Source organism: Glycine max, chromosome 1 (assembly GCF_000004515.6).
Source record: "Glycine max cultivar Williams 82 chromosome 1, Glycine_max_v4.0, whole genome shotgun sequence".
Lineage (NCBI taxonomy): Eukaryota > Viridiplantae > Streptophyta > Magnoliopsida > Fabales > Fabaceae > Glycine > Glycine max.
Window position 1 is genome coordinate 14,295,546 of NC_016088.4, and position 17,908 is coordinate 14,313,453.

Genomic DNA, 17,908 nt, shown 5'->3' on the forward strand with positions numbered 1-17,908 from the left:
TTATCTCATCTAGATATTATTTCATCTAGATCTTATCTTATCTTATCTTATCTAGATTTTATTTCATCTAGATTTTGTCTTATCTTATCTTATCTAGATTTTATTTTATTTATGGGCTTGGACTTAAAACAGATTTGTAAGCTTTGGGGCTGAGAACCTATATAACAGCACCAAGGTGTTAGTTTTAGTCTCTCCATTTTCGTTTGAGTTTTAGAGTTCTCTCTTTTCGTTGTAGTCTCTTTTTCGTTTTGGGAGAATAATTCTAGTTTTCTTCTACAATTGTGTTTCTACTGATTAATGGAAGGCTAAGTCTCCAACGTTGTTTTCTCTTGAGGATCAAGCACAGCTCTCTTTGAGGTTTTATTATTACTATTGAATTATGATCAGTTTTTCCTCTTCGCCAATTACTCTGTATTTGTTGCTATTAATCCATGCATGCTTAGTACTTGATTAATTGTCTCTGCGCTTAAATTACGTTCATGTTTAATGATCAGTTTCGTTCATGATTAATTGGTGTATGTGTTGCTTAATCACATAATGAATGTCTTATGTTAAATTTCGCTTAGTAATTTAATTTAGGGTTGGATTAAGTGGTTGAACTGATAAAGGATAAATCCTCATAACCTAGGATAAGAGACTAGCTTGTGAATCCAGGGGAAACGTGTTTTAATTATGATATTTTATAATTAAAATTAGCTCGCTGTTTAATTTATAAAGACAAACACCCCCCCAATGTGTTACTGTTTTATTACTATCTGTTATGAACGTTTGGTTGACCATTTCTCGTTGGGAGACGACCTAGGATCACTTCCTAGATACTGCATTTTTAATGTTTATTTGATTCGGGTACGGCCTCGATCAAATTTGGCGTCGTTGCCGGGGAGCAGTGGGCCAAAGGTTCATAATAGTGTTCAGTTATCTTATTTTGTGTAGCGTTTTGTTTTGCATTTCATTTGCATTCCCTATTTAGTTACTATTTTAGCGACGGATTCAGCGATTGATTCAGCCTTTTGTTTTGCTGTGAACAGTGCTGAACAGTGATTAGCGACTGGGAATTAGCGACGAATTTTACAATTTAATTAACGATTTTTGTTTTGAAAGTTAGAGTTGTTATTTTTGGTTGAATTTTTGTGTTGTAGCTTCTTTTGATCCATATTTTGTGTGAAAAATACCAGGAGCACTTGGTGTGGCAGTATTTGAGAGAGACAAATTTTCGGAACTTGTTTTTAGCAAAAATTAAAATGGCCATAACTTTTGCTCCGCGTATCATAATAACTATTATTATATATGCATTTGGGGTAGAAAAAAATTTCCCATATTGTGGCAACCCAATAAAGCCGGTTGGGGCCTCCCAAACTCCAAAAATCAGCCATTTACTAAGTTTTTTTATTTTTCAAGTATTATTGTCTTATTTTTCTAAACTTTGCTTAATTAGTTTTCATAGTTAGACTTTGAATTTTTGTTTGAAATTTTTTGTGCTATCTTTTCATGATTTTAGGGTGTTCCTCACAAAATTTCAGCTTATTTTGATATCATTTGAGTATAGCTGTAGTTTTACCCCTTGTTAGGTGCTTGTTGAGAAACACATTATTTGCTGCATATAGTGCATAACTAGGGTCAATCCAAGTGATTTACAACCCTTTGATCCTGAAATAGATAGAACCTTTCATAGATTAGTTAGGCATAGTGTGCATCCTGGTCATTCTGTGCATTTTGAGCATTCTGAGCATTCTGTTGAGGGTGATTCTAAATATTCTGATTTTGAGCATCCACTACTAATTTTTATACTGAGAACATGGCTCAACCTCCACCTCGTGAGAGGACTCTTAGGGAGATGGCTGCACCTGATTTCACTTATTAAAGCTTGTGCATTCAATATCCTGATGAGGGTGTTCCATATGTTCTCAAGACTGGACTAATACATTTGCTTCCCAAGTTTCATGGTCTTGCAGGTGAAGATCCTCATAAGCATCTTAAGGAGTTCCATATTGTTTGTTACACCATGAAGCCCCTAACGTCCAAGAAGATCATATCTTACTAAAGACTTTTCCTCATTCTCTGGAGGGAGTGGCAAAAGATTGGCTATACCTTGCTCCTAGGTCCATTTTCAGCTGGGATGACCTTAAGAGGGTGTTCTTGGAGAAATTCTTCCCTGTATCTAGGACCACTGCCATCAGAAAAGACATTTCAGGCATCAGGAAAATTAGTGGAGAAAGCTTGTATGAGTAGAGGGAAAGATTCAAGAAATTGTGTGCAAGCTGACCTCACCACCAGATTTCTAAGCAACTCCTTCTTCAATATTTGTATGAGGGATTTAGCAACATGGAGAAGAGTATGATTGATGCTGTCAGTGGTGGAGCCCTTGGTGATATGACCCCTGCTGAAGCTAGGAATTTGATTGAGAAGATGGCTTCCAACTCCCAACAATTTAGTGCAAGAAACGATGCTATTGTTCTTAGAGGAGTCCATGAGGTGGCCACAGATTCATCTTCATCTACTAAAAATAAAAAGCTTGAAGGAAAACGTGATGCCTTGGTCAACCTAGTAACCCAACTTGCCATGAATCAGAAATCTACACCTGTTGCAAGAGTCTGTGGTCTATGTTCTTCTGTAGATCACCATACAGATCTCTATCCTTCTTTGCAGGAATCTGGAGTCAATGAGCAACCAGAAGCTTATGCTGCAAACATTTATAATAGACCTCCTCAGCAACAAAACCAACAATAGCAGAATAATTATGACCTTTCAAGCAATAGATACAATCCAGGTTGGAGGAATCATCCAAATCTGAGATGGACAAGTCCTCCACAACAACAACAACATGTCCCTCCAATACAACAACAACAGCAGTCACAACAAAGACAACAAGCAACTGAGGCCCCTCCTCAACCTTCCTTAGAAGAGTTAGTGAGGCAAATGACCATCCAGAATATGCAATTTGAACAAGAGACAAGAGCCTCCATTGAGAGTCTGAAAAATCAGATGGGGCAGATGGCTACTCAGATGAACCAAGCTCAGTCCCAAAATTCTGACAAATTGCCTTCACAAATTGTGCAGAATCCAAAAAATATGAGTGCCATCACCTTGAGATCTGGCAACCAAATTCAAGTGCCTCCACCAGTAGCAGCACCTGCACCTGAACCCGTCAAGCTTCATTGTACACCTGAAAAAGAGGATGAGATAGTTGCACAAAAGAGAAAGCTTCCTAACAAAAATTTTCATGCAGGTGGACCTTCTTCTAGTAATTCTGACTTACCGCAGCCTCCTATCCCTCTTCCATTCCCACCTAAAGCAATTCCAAACAAAAAAAATGGAAGAAGCGGAAAAGGAAATCTTGGAGACTTTCAGGAAAGTAGAGGTGAACATACCTCTGCTAGATGCCATCAAGCAGATTCCAAGATATGCCAAGTTTCTAAAGGAGCTGTGCACCCACAAAAGGAAGCTCAAAGGAAATGAAAGGATTAACATGGGTAGAAATGTGTCAGCATTGATAGGTAAATCTGTTCCTCACATTCCTGAGAAATGTAAGGACCCAGGTACTTTCTGTATACCTTGCATTATTGGGAACAGTAAATTTGAGAATGCCAGGCTAGATCTAGGAGCATCAGTTAGTATCATGCCTCTATCCATTTTCAATTCTTCATCTCTTGGACCTTTGCAATCTACAGATGTGGTGATTCATTTGGCAAATAGAAGTGTTGCTTACCCCGCAGGTTTCATAGAAGATGTGTTGGTTCGAGTTGGTGAACTTATTTTTCCTATTGATTTTTATGTTCTTAATATGGAAGAGGGATTTTCCCATGGTTCAGTTCCAATTATTTTAGGCAGGCCATTTATGAAAACAGCCCGAACCAAGATAGATGTTTATGCGGGCACATTGTCTATGGAATTTGGTGATATTGTTGTTCATTTTAACATTCTTGATGCCATGAAACATCCATCTGAGGATCAGTCTGTTTTTCGTGCTAAGATAATTGATTAGATTGTTGATGATTATATGTTTGATTTTGATTCTGTTCTTCATAGTAAGAAACATCCATTTTTATCTGATCTGCATACTTGTCATTCCTTATGCATTGAATCTGAATCTGAGTTTGAATTTGATCCTGTATCTGATTTATGCTGAGAGTGAATTTCAATTAAAGTCTAGTGTTGTACCTCTTGATGTCGATTTTTTAGAGTCAAAATGCACTAACCATGTTGCAAGAAGTACATATACTTCTGACATGCTTTATGAGGTACAGGCTGTGGAACCTTCTTCTTCTCCTACCCTGGTTCTTCCCACTGTTCAGCCACCACCCACACTAGAGTAGAAGCCCTTACCAGCAAACCTCAAATATGCTTACTTGGAGGACAAAGAAAAATTTCCAGTGATCATCTCTGCCTCCCTTGCTGCTGACCAAGAGGAGAAGTTGCTGCTAGTTCTTAAGAAGCACAAGAAAGCCATTGGATGGACTTTAGCAGACATTCTTGGTATTAGCCCATCTACATGCATGCATAGGAAATTGTTAGAGGATGGAGCTAAGCCAATGAGGCAGCCACAGCGGCGACTCAACCCCATCATTCTAGATTGTTAGACAAATGGCCTCAGTTATCTTAAGAAGAGGGGGTTGAATTAAGATAACAAGAACTATTCCCCAATTAAAATTTCACTCTGTCTTTTTAGATTAACAATGCACCCTTAACATGAATTACTCAAAAGACAATTCAGAATAAACTTCTTTTAAGGCAAAAGATAAATAGCAATAAATAAAAGAAGTTTAAGGGGAGAGAGAAATGCAAACTTGATTTATACTGGTTCGGTCACTTCCTGTGCCTACGTCCAGTCCTCAAGCAACCCACTTAAGATTTTCCACTCTCTTTGTAAAATCCTTTTACAAAGTCTGAATCACACAGGGACAACCCTTCCCTTGTGTTTAGGAATCCTTTACAACAAGAGACCCTCGGTCTCTTAATCCCTTTTCAGAAGTAAGAAGAAGAGAAGAAGAAATCTCTCTTGAAAGAGATAGATTGTACAATGAAGATCAATCACAATTCCTTATTGAATATGCAAGTGTTTGACCAAGGAATCTTTGAGAGGATAAGACATTTCAATTCATAAAAACTCTCTTAATCTTTTGAGAGGATAAAACTTTTTGGGCAATAAAAAACTCTCTCCAAATTCGTGTCATAAGTCACATATATATAGGCCTTTGATGGCCATTCAAGAATCAAATGAAAAGATGTGACTGTTGAGAATATTTTCTGAAAATCTCCTCTGGTAATCGATTACAGTATGTGTGTAATCGATTACAAGCTTTAAAATTTGAATTAAAACGTTCAATAACTGCTGGTAATCGATTACCCTATATGTGTAATCGATTACACAGTGCAAATTTTGAATTCAAATTTTAATAGCTGTTGTAAATCACTTTTGGCCACTGGTAATCGATTACTAGAGAGTAAATCTCTTGAAAAACACTTTTTAACATGCATTACTTGGCCAAACCTTTTGCTATATCAATTAGGAATTTCCTTCCTAATGTACTAGTGATCATCTTAATGTTTGTGTCTTGTATTCTTGAATCATTGTCTTGAATTTAAACTTGAAAAGCGCATTTGCATCAAATCATCATGATCATCATCAAAACATCAAAGTCATTTGCTTCTACATAGATGTGGTGAAAAAGGAAGTGACCAAGCTCTTACAAGCTGGAATTATCTACCCCATTTCTAACAGCCAGTGGGTGAGTCCGGTCCAAGTGGTTCCTAAGAAGACAGGCCTCACAGTGATCAAGAATGAAAAGGATGAGCTTATCCCCACAAGAGTGTAGAACAGCTGGCGAGTCTGCATTGATTATAGGAGGCTGAATCAGGTAACTAGAAAAGATCATTTTCCCCTGCCATTCATTGACCAAATGCTTGAGCGCTTGGCAGGTAAATCTCATTACTGTTTTCTTGATGATTTTTCTGGTTGTTTACAAATTCATATTGCTCCTGAGGATCAAGAAAAGACCATATTCACCTGTCCCTTTGGCACCTTTGCCTATAGGAGGATGCCCTTTGGCCTATGCAACGCCCCTGGTATCTTCCAGTGGTGTATGCTGAGCATTTTCAATGATTTTTTAGAGAGTTGCATAGAGGTATTTATGGATGATTTTACTGTTTATGGATCCTCTTTTGATACATGTTTGGATAGTCTGGATAGAGTTCTTAGTAGATGCATCGAAACTAACCTTGTGCTGAATTTTGAAAAATGTCACTTCATGGTAGAACAAGGTATAGTTTTAGGGCATATCATTTCCAGTAGGGGCATAGAGGTAGACCTTGCAAAAATAGATGTTATTTCAAAATTGCCTTACCCCTCTTTCGTGCGAGAGGTTCATTGTTTTCTTGGTCATGTTGGGTTTTATAGGCGCTTTATCAAGGATTTTAGCTAAGTGGCCCTTCCACTATCCAATCTGCTGCAAAAAGAGGTGGAGTTTGATTTTGATGACCAATGCAAAGAGGCTTTTGATTGCCTCAAGCGTGCGGTGACTACCACCCCTATCATTCAGGCACCTGATTGGACAGCCCCATTTGAGCTAATGTGCGATGCATCCAATTATGCATTGGGGGTTGTCCTTACTCAAATGATTGATAAGCTGCCTCGGGTGATCTACTACGCTTCTAGAACTTTGGATGCTACTCAAGCAAATTACACTAGCACGAAGAAGGAGCTATTAGCGATAGTGTTTGCCCTTGAGAAATTTCATTCATATTTACTTGGTACTCATGTTATTGTTTATAGTGACCATGCAGCTCTGAAGTACCTGTTGAAGAAGGCCGAATCAAAGCCTAGATTGATCAGGTGGATGCTTTGGCTCCAAGAGTTTGATTTGGAGATCCGTGATCGGAGTGGTTCACAGAACCTCGTGGCTGACCACCTGAGTAGGATTGAGCGTGCATCTGAGGACTCACCCATTCGGGATAATTTTCCAAATGACCATTTTTACATTCTGTATAGTATTTCTGATTCCTTCCTCACTCCCTGGTTTGCTAATATTGTGAATTATTTGGTTGCTTTTGTTTTTCCTCCCTTAGCATCTAAAGCTCAAAATGATAAAATTAAGAGCGATGCTAAGCATTATATTTGGGATGACCCCTATTTGTGGAAGTTGTGCAGTGACCAGGTTATTAGGAGATGCATTCCAGACCATGAGATTGACTCAGTCCTGCAATTCTGTCATTCTTCCACACCAGGTGGCCATCTTGGCATACAGAGGACAGCTCGCAAGGTGCTTGACTGCGGTTTCTATTGGCCCACCATCTTCAAGGATGCGTGGAGAATTTGTAGCACTTGTGAGCCTTGTTAGAGAGCAGGCGGCTCACCTTCATGGAGACAACAAATGCCTCAACAATCCATGTTATTCTGTGAGATGTTTGATGTCTGGGGTATAGATTTTATGGGGCCCTTCCCTGTCTCTTTTGGTTTTGTTTATATTCTCCTTGCTGTTGATTATGTTTCAAAATGGGTGGAAGCCAAACCCACCAGAACTAACGATGCTAATGTTGTTATGGATTTTGTTAGATATAATTTGTTTTGCAGGTTTGGATTCCCTAGAGCCATCATTAGTGATCACGACACCTATTTTTGTAACAGATCCATGTATGCCTTGCTAAAAAAGTATGGGGTCGTGCATAGAATTTCCACACCATACCACCCCCAAACTAATGGGCAGGCTAAGATTTCAAACAGGGAGATAAAAAGGATCTTGGAGAAGATTTTGCAGCCGAACAAAAAGGATTGGAGCACCGGGCTAGATGATGCTCTTTGGGCGCATAGAACTGCCTACAAAGCTCCCATAGGGATGTCCCCTTATCGGGTTGTCTTTGGCAAGGCATGTCATCTACCTGTAGAGATAGAGCACAAAGCCTACTGGGCTGTAAAGACCTGCAACTTCTCTATTGATTAGGCTAGAGAGGAAAGGAAGTTGCAACTAAGTGAGCTAGATGAGATCTGTTTAGAAGCCTATGAGAATTCCAAATTCTACAAGGAGAAGACCAAGAAGTTCCATGACAGCTTGATAGCTAAGAAGGACTTTGTGGTTGGACAAAATTTTTTGTTGTATAAGTCTAGGCTCGGACTCACGAGTGGTAAGTTGAGGTCAAAGTGGATTGGTCCTTTTGTGGTGACTAATGTTTTTCCTTATGGTGTAGTTGAGATCAAAAGTAAGTCCACAGATAAGAGCTTCAAGGTCAATGGACACCGGCTAAAACCATTCCTCACAAATCCCTCCTTAGTGGATGTAGTGGTGGAGGAGACCTCCTTACTTAACCCTACTTCTCTTCCGCCATGACTTAGGGAGTTTTCTTTTTCCGTCTCCTTCTTTACTTTTATTGCACTTGTCCAAATTTATTGATTGTTTTGATTGCTCTTGATCTTATGATTGTGCTACATTGAGGACAATGTGTTTTTTAAGTGTAAAGGGGGGGGGGGGGGGGAGATTCTACTTTAATTTTGTTGGATATTCTAGTTTAATTTTATTAGGTTTTCTAGGTTAATTTTGTTATTTTGGTTTTATGTTTTGTGTACAACATTGCATGTTTCTCTTTGAATTATAGGTTATGTACAGGTAATGGGTAATTGTTTTGAAATAGGAGTTTCTTGGCATTTTGTGAATTGAAATCCTTGTTTTTTTTTCTGCATGTCAAGTTAGTTTTGAAAGTTCTAATTGAAAGTGATAGATTTACCCTTGGTGAGAATTTGAGCCATCATCATCTATTTTATGCGATGTGTTTTTCCCCATTGATTGCTTGCACAATAACCTTGGCTTGACTCTTGTTGATACTTCTTGCTTCACATGCATGTTGGGAGATGATTTAGGCATTTTGTTCTTATAAGCCTCTATCCAAATGAGCCTACCTTAAATTAATTCCTTTGATAGCCCCTTTGAGCCTATGTTCCCCTTTCTTTGTTTTGAAGCTCATTACAAGCCTTAAGTGAAAAACCATGATTTCACCCTACCCTTAAGGAATTTTGGAGCTTTGGAATTGTTTTGGGAATAAGTGTGAGGGGAGGGGTATGTGATGAGGACATGACCAAGAGCAAGGGCAAGGATCCACTTGAAGGACTTAGAGGACCTATGACAAGGGCTAGAGCAAGGAAAGCCAAGGAAGCTCTTCAACAAGTGTTGTCCATACTATTTGAATACAAGCCCAAGTTTCAAGGAGAAAAGTCCAAGGTTGTGAGTTGTATCATGGCCCAAATGGAGGAGGACTAAATGACACCACTTTGTTTCAATTTTAGAGTGTTTAGTTTGTCTAAATAATGGCCCAATCCTTGTAAAGTTGGCTGACCAAAAATATGTTTTGGGTTAATCAACTAAAAGGGCTTTAGTTAGGTTTAGTTCAAGTTGTAATAAGGGCCCAATTGGCAACCTAGGCATCAGCCTTTTGGGAGACCAACTGGTGGCTGACTTGTTGGCTGTTGGGGGTGACTTTTGGTTGCCACAATTTCAGTTACACTCAGCCATTAAGTTTTTTTTAATTCCCTAGGTTAATGGCATTAAGTTATTTTAATTCTAGGTTAGTGGGTCATTACTAAAATCTGCTGTAAAGCTTCTATATAAGCTGAACCATTTTATAAATAAACACAAGTTGAGTTTTATTCAGAAAATTGGAGTTTATCTCTTTTATCTTAGTGAGAGTGATTCTCCTAAATTCTTGAGTGATTCAAGAACACCCTAGCTGTATCAAAGGACTTTCATAACCTTTGTGTGTTGCCCTCGCTAGAAAGAGTGATTCTTTCCTTCCTTTCATCTTCACCCTTGTTCTTTCAAACCACAATTCCAGAAAATTCACCTCTGCCCAGAATTATCTCCTGGCCATAACTCCCATTTTACGCACTCAAATTAAGTGATTCTTGAGCCTAAATTGAATTTCAAAACGAGACCTTTCATCTCGTTTTGGAATCACCTCATTTGGAGCCCTGTAGCTTCAGTTATTGCCATTTCTATATTTCTGTCCAGCCACCACTTAACCTACATTTTACCATCCCATTCATCCATTTTATGCCAAGAACCACCTTATTAAGACCCACGAAATTAACCACCTTATTTTCCATCCTTTCCTTAATCAATTTCCGCATTTTCCATGAAGGTTTAATCCTAGACGATCCTAAGTCAGCCCTTGTGCCATGAGGGTTCATATCAGTATGTTTCATTGGATTATATGTTTTTGTTGGCCATTCTTGATGATGTATTTTGGCCATGCTTGATGTATATACATATATTTCCAAATTGTTGCTTTATTTTTCAAATGCTTTCCATTGCTACTGTTCACGTTAAAAAAACAAAAAAACAAAAAAAAAACAGAAAAAGAATGAAGTTGAATACATGAGGTCTTGGTTTGAAGACTCAGATTGGTTAGAGGACTTGGTTGACTTTGTTTTGGGTTTACTTTTTATGCTTAATTTTAATTTTAGTTTTGGGGTTTACTACTTTTTCTTACTTCCCACTTATTCCCCATTGCTCCTCTATTCCTTTGGGTTTTAGCTACTTATCCCATACTTTCCTCCACCTTGTCCTTGGCCCCATTACAACCTTAAAAGACCTTTTGATCCTTATGTGCATGTGTTTGTGGTGTTTGGTTGTCAATTTTAGAGTCTTGCCAAGTCTATGTGGTGTTTGTTTTCATGGGTGCTCCGAGAGTAAACAGTAGCCTAGGCACTTGAGAGATAGAGTGCATATCTTGTGAGGCTTTATCACTTTTCATTCTTGAGCTGATTGACTATCTTGCCATGTTTGAGATGCTTGGATGATTTTCATGATGGTCTTGACTCTTTAACTCTTTACGTGTTGGATGTTACCCATTCTTTTCATTCCTTGAGATTCATTGAGAAATATGTAATTATTGTTGTGTCTGTTTGTTTCTCTTTAATATCTTTGGATTTGTCCCTTGCTTTGTTTTTTTTTTTTTTTTTGATTTTGTGATGCAATCCTACCCCCCAAGGGCATTGGATAGAAGACTCCAAGAAGATTGGACCAAAGATGCAAGAAAAGGCCCAAGGATTCTCATGAGCCTTAGGGTAGATTTCAGGCCCATGGGCTAAGTATGAGCCCACTTATCTTCGTACATATTAGATTAAGGTATCATTAATTTTGGGTCTTGTATTTAGGGCTCCACAATGTAAGTAGGGTACCCTAGAAATATAGGATTTTTCAGCCCTTGTATTTTAGGGCACCTAGACTAGTTTTTGTATTAGGGGTAGTTTTGTAATTTCATATGCACTAAGTGAATATTTGATGTGTGTGGTTGGAAATAAATTTAATTGAATTGGTAGAAGCCCAATCCAATTAAATTTTAGAGGGGGAGGTGAGCATTTGCTTACTACACCCCATTACCACATCATATAGTCACACTTTGTGCATGTCCTTCATGCTTTACATGCCTCATGACACCTAAGCACACTTAGTGGAGAATCTTGGAATTGATCTTGGATTAGTGGGCTGAACCATAACTAAAATTCACTAATCATAATTAGTGAAATTTTGGCTCCACAAATTCAATTTCAAATTCAAGTGAAATTTGAATTGAAATTCAAATTTCCCTCCAAATTTGTGTGACACTTAGGCTATAAATAGAAGTCATGTGTGTGCATTTTTTAAAACTTTGATCATTTGAATATTAACTTTAGATTTCAGAGCTCTTTTAGAGCACAAAATTCTGTGCTCTTCTCTCCCTCTCCCTTCATTCATCTCCTTCTTCCTCCAAGCTCTTATCCATGGCCTCCTATGGTGGTGAGCTTCTTCTAGACTCATCTTCTCCTTGAAGTGGCGTCTCCTCTCTCTCTCTTCCTTTCTCCATTCCGCTGCCATTCATCTTCCAAGAAGCAAAGGAATCCATTGATGAAGAAGATCCTAGGCCTACAAGCTCTAATGGAGCTTACATCATTTTGCCCAGGAGTGTAAAAGGCTAAGTGTGAGGGGATTTGATGTGTCATCATTTTCTCATATTTATTAACCCTTTTTGTCACCATTTTAATTACTGATTAGTCGTAATTGTCAAATTAATTATGCAGTTTTATCATTTGGGCCTACTGGATTAATTTTGTGTTTTTAATTTAATTTCAGGAGAATTATAAGCAATTGGGCTTGGACTTGAAGAGAGCAGACAATTTTATCCTACCAAATCTTATCATATCTAGATTTTATCTCATCTAGATATTATTTCATCTAGATCTTATCTTATCTAGATTTTATTTTATTTATGGGCTTAGACTTAAAACAGATTTGTAAGCTTTGGGGCTGAGAACCTATATAACAGCACCAAGGTGTTAGTTTTAGTCTCTCATTTTTTGTTTGATTTTTAGAGTTCTCTCTTTTCGTTTTGAGAGAATAATTCTAGTTTTCTTCATTTTCTTCTAAAATTCGTTTCTACTGACTAATGGAAGGCTAAGTCTCCAGCGTTGTTTTCTCTTGAGGATCAAGCACAACTCTCTTTGAGGTTTTATTATTACTATTGAATTATGATCAGTTTTTCCTCTTCATCAATTACTTTGTATTTGTTGCTATTAATCCATGCCTGCTTAGTGCTTGATTAATTATCTCTGCGCATAAATTATGTTCATGCTTAATGATCAGTTTCCTTCATGATTAATTGGTGTATGTGTTGCTTAATCACATAATGAATTCCTTATGTTAAATTTTGCTTAGTAATTTAATTTAGGGTTGGATTAAGTGGTTGAACTGATAAAGGATAAATCCTCGTAACCTAGGATAAGAGACTTGCTTGTGAATCAAGGGGAAACAACGTGTTTTAATTATGATATTTTCTTATTAAAATTATCTCGTTGTTTAATTTACAAAAACAAACAACCCCCCCCCCCCCCAAATTTGTTACTATTTTATTACTATCTGTTATGAACATTTGGTTGACCATTACTCGTTGGGAGACGACCTAGGATCACTTCCTAGATACTGCATTTTTAATGTTTATTTGATTCGGGTATGACCTCGATCAGATGTTCTCATCACTTTCATAGTCTTTGGATAGAAGGTTGATCTCCTTTCTTTATAGCTTTTCTTCTCATTCTTCTCGGGCCATGATTCATTTGAGGGGCAGTTTGCCTTTATGTGACCGGGTTGATTACACTTATAGCATTTAAGTGTAGAAGAAACTTCTTGGGATATCTTCCCATTGTTGAAGTTATGGCTTCTCTCCATTCTTCTATTTTTGACGAATTTATGAAACTTCTTCACAAAGAGTGAGAAGTCCTCTTCATCATCAGATTCTTCTTCTTCTTGTATTGAGGAGGAGGCTTTAAGTTCTATGCTTATTTTTCTTTTGTCGGTCTCTTCATTTTGGCTGAGACCTTGAAGTTTCATATCATGTTCCTGCAATTTACCAAACAAAGTGGCAAGAGACATAGAAGAAAGATCTTTACTTTAAGAAATGGCAGTTACATTGGGCTGCCATTCCCTACTTAAGCATCTCAATACTTTATTAATTAAATCTTCATTATGGAAGGTTTTTCCTAAGGAGGCAAGATGATTGACTATGTGTGTGAATCTTTTCTACATACTTTGGATGTTCTCATTAGGGTTCATCCTAAATAATTCATATTCATGTATAAGGGTGTTGACTCTAGATCTTTTCACATCAATGGTGCCTTCATGAGTAAGTTGTAGTGTATCCCACATCTCCTTGGCATTTGAACAGTTTGACACTCTAAAATATTCATCTATTCCTAGGGCAGAAGTGATGATATTTTTGGCTTTAAGATTGTATTGAATTCTTCTTCTATCCTCTTCAGTCCATTTATCTCTAGGTTTTTCTGTTGTTGTGCTAGTGCTTGCATCTACTATGGTGGGTATATAAGGTCCTATTTCTATTGCTTCCCAAATGTTTAAATCTATGGCTTCAATAAAGATTTGCATTCAGGTTTTCCAGTAGTGGTAACCCTCACCATTAAAGATAGGTGGCCTATGGATGGAGTTTCCCTCAGGAAACAAAGAATTTGAGGAGGCCATGAATCTTGAAGTTGTGAAACTTTTCTCAAGAAACCTGCTCTAATACCACTTGTTCTTGAAACTTGATTCTTGAATCTTTGGAATTTACTTAACTCTTGATTCTTTGGCATCATCAAAATAATCTTGGAAGTCATTGCTTCCACAATATCTTCTTCCTCTATCAAGGAGGTGTAGCTCAGCTGGTTGAACATGATGGATGAGTTATTGTAAAACCTTTGATATTGTCTTCAATTTCTACGGATAAAAAAATTTGTATCCTCTAATGTAATGTTTTTTTTTATAATTTATAATAGTAAACAATAGATGATATTTTTGAGAAAAATAAGGAAAATCCTAATTGTATTATTATTCTCAAAAGTCAAAATGTTACACTCAAATTATAATTCTAATAAAAAAAATATGAAATAATAAATTTAAAATAAAAGTTATTGTGAAAAAACAAAAATAATCAATATTTACTAATTTTAATCAAATTTAAATTTTAATTAACATAAAAAATAAAAATTTGACCATTTTTTTATATACCATTTTACAAGTGACCTTTTATCCTTTTGATAGAATTATACAATCAAAATTTTATGATGTGATTACACGTGACAATCCCATATTTATTCCTTCCAAAATAATTAAATGATATTATTCAATTCAATTATTCAATCAAATAAATATTATTCTATTGTGGAGACAAATTTTATTTTATTTTTCATTCCATTAGGATACTATTCAATTATATTTGTCAATTAAATCATGAAATCTCAAATGAATTTTGATTTTATATAACAAGATAATTAATAATTTAGATTAAAAATAATATTTTTTTTATAGCATGTGTGTGTATATATATATATATATATATATATATATATATATATATATATATATATATATATATATATATATATATATTGATATATTTAATACCATATTTATTAATAATATATTAAAAATTAAAATAGTTAAAAAAAATTTAACACCCATGGAATGCACGGGATACTAAGCTAATAAGTTTATAAAACAACTATGAATTTCATGTTTTATTTTTTGATAAATTATAATTTCGATCATCCTATAATTTTAAATCTACAATTTTAGTCTTCATTTTTTGATAAATTGTAATAAGACATTTAATTCCCATATTTTTTAGAATATACAATTTTGGTCATTCCATCATTTGATCATCTAAAGTCAAACATTGACTTTGATGTGACTTTGATGTCAAACATTATCAAGTTAATTAAAAAAATAAGTCTTTTAGTGATTTATTGTTTTCTCTTTATTGTTAGAACAAAGTTTAAAGAGCATGAAGCCCCTAATTTAGTTTTGGTTTGATAATCTTGCAATGCCTAACATATTTTGATAGATGAGACATTTGTATTGATTGTTTTAGTCTAGGCATGTATGTGATTTAGTTTCTTTTTTTATCTTCTTTAGGCTTAGTGTTTGATCAGTTATGAAGTATTGATTGCTTCATCCTAAAATTTTCTTAAGAACTCACTTCTACTTTAAATTTGGCTAGCAACATCGAATTAATCAATTATCTCATTTGATAATCGATTGCCCAAGCCAGTTTCAAAAGAAGGAAGATTGTGTAGCTTAGGATAATTGATTACCTCATTTGATAATCGATTACCCAACTCCAAGAAATAAAGAGAAACTCTTTGCTTGAATCTATAATTGATTACCACACTTGATAATCGATTATCAAATCAACACACAAGAATATGATATTCTCATACTGAACCGAATTAATCGATCATCCTTTCTGATAATCGATAGGATAATCAATTAACCAGTTTCTGGAATTGCAGAACACAGGGGATTTTGACAAATAAATCGATTAGATTTGTTTTAACTATTAAAACTTATAAATACCCCTATGTGTTTTCTTTTTACAAGACTCTTGATTCATTCAGAATTTGTGAAAAAACATTTCAAGAAAATCTTAAAGAAGAATAGCACTACAATAAGTCTGAAGATTGAGGTTGATCAAAGAATCACTTGTTTTACAATCTGTATTGATCAACTTGTGAAGAAATATTGAAGATCAAAGAACTACACATTTAAGGTGTATTTGATTCTTATCTTTTAATCTTTTACAGTGTTGTTCTTGGTTAGAGTTACCAGTGATGTTGGAGAATTGATAGGGTTTCAATTTTGGATCTTTTCTTGTAGGATTCAAGAGAAAGATTTGTTTTCTATTAGACAATTGTGTTGCATAGTGTTTTTACTAGTGTTCTCTATATAGTGCATGTTCTAAGAATACTTAGAACAAATTGGATGTTTTTAATCTAGACTAAGAACAACTTGGTAAAGATTTTGAAAGAATACAGTCAAACCCCCTTCTAGATTCTTGTCTTGATCCAACAATTGGTATCAGAGTGAAAGTCTTGAAAGTTAATCAAGATTTTTTCACAAGTTTCATATTATGTCTTGGAATCAATTGACATATGCTGAGGGTGCATCCATTAATAGACCACCATTGTTTTGTGGCACAAACTACCCTTTTTGGAAAGTTCGGATGAAAATATTCATGGAGTCTGTTAATAGAGGAATTTGGAGTGAAATGGTTAATTCCAACCCGTGTAGTTAATAACAAGACTGTAGAAAAACCTTATGATTCTTGGTCACAAGAAAACATTAAAAAAAAGGTGAATATGATTCCAAGGAAATGGACATTATACATTCATCATTAAATTCTGATGAGTTTTTCAGGGTGGCTACATGCACAACTACCAAAGAGATGTGGGATTTAATCCAAGTCACACATGAAGGAACACCAGAGTAAGGAGAGCTCAAAAGAATTCACTTATCCAAGAATACGAAACTTTTAGGATGAAGCAAAGGGAAACTATAGAAGATGTGCAGAAAAGATTTACACATATTGTAAACCATCTCATGGGTCTTGGAAATATTTTTCAAGAAGAAGAGATCAATGTCAAGGAGCTGAAATCTGTCAACAAAACATGGCAACCAAAGGTCATAGCTATTTCTATATCAAAAGACCTTGCCACCATGACACATGCTAAATTGTTTGGGAAGTTGAGGGAATATGACATGGACTTGACAAGAATGGCTGAAGAAGAAGCTATAGATAAGAAAAACAAAGGTTTAGCATTGAAGACAAGAATTCCATCCATTCAGAAAAGTAAGGAGGGAATGTAGACGAGTTGGTTGTTGAAAATCTGAACTTGTTTGTGAGAAGGTTCAACAAGTTCCTCAAGAAAAAGAAGAACTATGGAAGCATCACCTTTCAGCCTAAGAAGAATTTCATGAAAGAGAACTATCTTCCTCCAATGGATTCACTTGCTTAAAGTTTGGAAAGATAGGTCATATTAAGGTAGACTACCCCAAGTACCAAAAAAGCAACAAGGAGATAAGAAGAATAAGGGTTCATTCGAAAAGAGGGAGAAGGCATAAATCGCTTAGATTGACAATGAATCAACAACTTCCAGCAACAATAGTGCAGAGGATGAAGCTAATTTGTGCTTGATGGAAAACAATGAAGCTGAAAGTGGGGTAACCATTTCTGATTCGAAAGATGATGATCACTATGATTAGATGCTTTCAATGAAATGCATCAAGAAGCACAAAATTTGGCCTTTGCGAATAATCATCTAAAAGGTAAATTGAGCTGGCATGTGGATAAACTAGTGGAAATTCAAAAAGAGTTGTTGGAAGAAAAAAAATGATATTTTAGAAAAAAAAATAGAACAACTCTTCTTGTAATTGCACTAACACCACTAATGTCACTTTCCCTTGTGAAGGATATAAAGTTTTAGAAGTAAAGGTTGAATACTTGCTAAAATCTTTATCCAAGTTCACTATGGGGAGGGACAATTTGGAAGCATGACTTTCACAACAAAATTGTGCTATTGAAAAGGTTAGTTTGAGTTATACACACAACAAAAAGCAGGAAG